At 32.8% G+C, this 4449-nt stretch overlaps 1 pseudogene; it reads left to right on the top strand.

The window, feature by feature from the left end:
- Positions 1-1372: 1372 nt before the first annotated feature.
- On the top strand, positions 1373-2296 carry LOC110258636 (annotated as a pseudogene).
- The last annotated feature ends 2153 nt before the right edge of the window (positions 2297-4449 follow it).

Here is a 4449-nt window from a genome sequence, read left to right as displayed (position 1 = left end):
ATGGAATAATGCTACAGAGTTGTGTGACTTAACCTTGCAAGAAATTAAATTACTTTAAATAAATAGAATTTAGATTTAATTCTACTTTTACCACATAAAAAAGTGTGACTTTGGAAAATTGAGATATTCTGTGCATTAATTTTCTTCAACTATGAAATGGGGCCTTAATTTCTTGTTAGTGTAAATATCAAGGTCATATATTAAATCATGTGTGTATAGTTGGAATCTGCTGTAGGAATTTGAGAAGTCTAGTGATAAATCAGAGATGTAAAACATTCTGAAAATCATCTGGGCTGCTTCAGGAGGGCACATTGTTGGAGCCAGAATAAAAGTAGAGAGACATGGCAGGAGGCTATTGCCTTGGGCCAGGATGGAAATGTAGGACCAGGGGGTGATCAAATTTGGGATATATAGTGAAAGTATAAAATTGGATTGTGATGATGATTGTACAACTATAAATGTAATAAATTCATTCAGTAATAAATAAACAAATACATAAATAAATAAATAAATAATAAAAGACAAGAGGTTGCCATAAAGACATCAATAACTAATGTGAGAACAATTAGGAGTGAAGAAAAATTTGATTTTTTTCCTTTTTGTCTGAAAAATTTATGGCAGCTGGTACTATTTAATGAGATGGGGAACTCCTTTTTATGTGGAAAATTTAAATTTGTTTTTATATATACCAAATTGATATACAACTATAGAGATTTGAGTTGGAGATGTTGCCTCGGTAAGAATGAAATAAGTGGAAAGACAGGGGCTGAGGTAGAAAGTGAAAGTGCTTCAGCATGTATGTTGGGAAAAGAGGTATATCCAATACAAGACCCTAGGAAAGAAGTCTCATTGTGGTTTCAGACAATCCACAACAGTAATGTTCTATTCATAGTTCATGCACTCACACTGAATATGGTATTGCTCATATGTGTCTTCATTATTACACTTTTTGACTTTATACATGTGCAACTTTTCATGGAATTACCTTCTCATCTCTCTTGATTATCACTTTTCCTTTAAAACTCCACAAAAAAGCTTCCTCTGGAACATTTTCTTTGATTCCATTTTGATTGATATGTTACTACACTGTGAATCTAGTATTGCATGAATATTCTCACAGCCACACTTATTACATGGGCCTGGAATTGTCTGATCCCTTGTCTTGTATCATGTCACTGAGAACAGGGAACTATGCTTATTCATCTGGTAATCACAATGTCTATGACATATTGACATTAGAAGATATTTCATGCATATTCTTATAATTGAATGAATAAGTAAAAGATGAAACTTAAAACATATTAAAAAATCGTTCCACTGTTTTGTAGGTAAACTTCTTCTAATATGTGAAGTGAGCTTCCGTACAGACTAGATGGAACCAAGGAACAATGTGACTTCTTTATCCTCCTGGGCCTCACGCAGAATCCAAAGGAGCAAAAAGTCCTTTTTTTATATTCTTGCTCTTTTACATTTTGACTGTGGTGGGCAACCTGCTGATTGTTGTGACTATAACTGTCAGTAAGACCCTGAACTCACCTATGTACTTTTTTCTTGCTAGCTTATCATTTATTGATCTAATTTACTCTTCATCTATTACCCCTAGATTGATTTTAGACTTGTTATTCAGGGACAATACCATATCCTTTGAATCTTGGCATGACCCAGCTCTTTACTGAGCACTTTTTTGCTGGATCAGAGATTTCCCTTCTGTGGTGATGGCCTATGACCGCTATGTGGCCATCTGCAAGCCCTTGCATTATTTGGTTATCATGAGGCAAAGAGTATGTGTTGTGCTACTTGTGCTGTCCTGTATTGGAGGTTTTCTGCATTCAATTATTCAACTGAGCACTATTTATGGGCTCCCATTCTGTGGCCCCAATGTCATTGATCACTTTATTGTGACATGTTCCCTTATTGAAACTTGTCTGCACTGATACCTATGTCACTGGCATCTAGTGGTGGCTAATGGAGGATTGATGTGCATTATTTTGTTTCTGCTCTTACTCATCTCCTATGGAGTCATCTTGCACTCTCTAAAGAACCTGAGTCAGGCAGGGAGACAGAAAGCCATCCAGACCTGTGGTTCCCACATCACTGTGGTTGTCTGCTTCTTTGTTCCCTGTATTTTCATAAATGCAAGACCTGCTAAGACCTTCCCATTGACAAATCATTGAGCATATTTTATACAGTCATATCCCCCATGCTGAACCCATTAATTTACAGTCTAAGAAATTCTGAGTTGACTAATGCTATGAAAAGCTCTGGAGAAAATCATATTATATTAAGTGGTAAATAAGTGCACTATACAAATAAAAACAGGATAATTTAGAAACAGGGTCGGTCTTCTTAGAATGTAAAAATTTTCACAACTTTGATGCAAACTTTCTTTTCACTACAGGATTTGAGATGATTATAACCTAAAAAAATAGCTATGGGTTTATGCTACTAATGGTTTCCATTTTTAAAGTTTATAATGTTTTGTTATCACTGCATCTAGAAAAATGAAATTCATTTAAACAGGAAGTCAATAAATAATATATAATTTATTAAATTTTTGTACAGTCACACTCATTTTTGCTTAATTACTTATTCCTTTAATACTTTCTAATTCTGTTTTATTTAGGCATATTCTATTATTTAGCTTCTTTCACTCTATCATAATTTTAAAATATTTAATATTATACACGTAATAATTTTTGTTCAGTTCTATTTGCATTAGATTTTATATTGTGGCCATTACATTTAATTTTTTAAATAATGTGTTGAAAGTATAATGGGTAATAGGGCAGTTAAAATTGAATTTATGCAAAATGCAATATTGTAAAATAAACCTCTTACTATCCCCTACCAAGTCTCCCACTTATTTCAGAGTCAGTCACTCTAGTCTGTTGCTAAAATTCTTCAAGTAATAATTTTTGCAAAAATAAGTACACTGCATATATGTGTTGCCTTTATGACCCTGTCTATTTTTGCATTTTACTCTTCAGCCTCCTGAAAATCTTTACATGCTGGTCTACATAGATCTAATGTTTCTGTTTCATCATCTGTTTAGCTCTTCTACAAAGACATATTAAAATTGGTGTATCCAGTCGTCTTCATGTTGTCCTCAGTCATTTTCTATGAGAAAAAATTCTGCAAGTAAATCTTTTTGAAATTTCTAAGTTTGAGTACTAGAAGTGGAATTGTTTAGTCAATTGGTATAAGTATTGTCATTGCCCATGTTCATAGCATTGCTAAAATACCATTCATGGCTATGACCAAACTGACTACTTCCTTCAGGCTAGAAAATAATTTTGTGACCACATTCTGAACAACACATGCTTAATGAACCTGCATAATGAACCTGCATAATATATGAAATTTGATTAAAGAAATTATTTCAATGTATATTTTAATTACAAATAAATAAATGCAGTTGAATTTGGCATATATTAACTGTTTAAAGTGATTGTGTTCCTTTTAATGAATTGGCTATTAATGATTTATGTATTATATTTGATCACTGGTAATTTTCCATCCTGATTTTTATTATTTAATTATATCATGAATAAATTATCTAATTACCTCATACATGCAATTATTTTTCTATCTTGTGATTTGTTTTTTCTTATTTTTTACTGTGCATAATATTTTTGGGCCCTGAAGAATATTTTTACCTATATGTAATTAAATTGATAAATATTTATGGCTTAGCATATCACTTAGAATTTCCCTGTCTCAACATTATCAATTTATTATTACCCACGTTCTCAAAATTTAATTTTAATGTCTTTTCATTTCTTTACATTTTATATTTAAAAACTGTAAATCATCCATCTACAGTTCACTTTGATGCAAGGCATCAAGTCAAGAATGGATTACATGTTAACTATTTTTCTAGAATATATTTATAGATGCATGGTTATTTTCCCCATTGCTTTGCTATACCAACTTTATGTTTAATATATGGCATATGTTTGGAGCCATTTTATGCCTTTGTCACCTTACATGTATCTCTTTATTCATGTGCTATTAACAAAGGGTATAATTACATTGATTTAAAATATACCTTGAGATCTCATAAACCTAGGACTCCATTATTATTCATTATGAGATCTATTACTATTTTTTTCATATTCATGGTTCAAAATTAAATTTCAATAGGCTAATATGGTAAAAACTGCATCAATTTGGTATTTTGCATAAGCTTTGTTTGTGAAAGAATTTGTATGTTTAGAGAACTGCACATTCTTATCCACACACTAGGTAGGTCTCTGATGACATGGCCAGCAGGTCCTAGACTGTAATGGTGGCCTGTGCATAGGTGAGGCAAGGGACAAAAGATCCTGGATGTTGTGCCCACTCAGTGTGGATATAGATGGTCATGTGAAGCTCGGGCTTGAGTACTTACTCCAGTAGCCAGTCTGCTATTAGGTGGGGTTGTGTTCCTGCCCAAATGACTGCCTTGTC

The sequence above is a fragment of the Sus scrofa genome, unplaced genomic scaffold (assembly GCF_000003025.6).
Source record: "Sus scrofa isolate TJ Tabasco breed Duroc unplaced genomic scaffold, Sscrofa11.1 Contig26, whole genome shotgun sequence".
Lineage (NCBI taxonomy): Eukaryota > Metazoa > Chordata > Mammalia > Artiodactyla > Suidae > Sus > Sus scrofa.
This window is presented reverse-complemented; position numbering and strand designations above follow the sequence as displayed.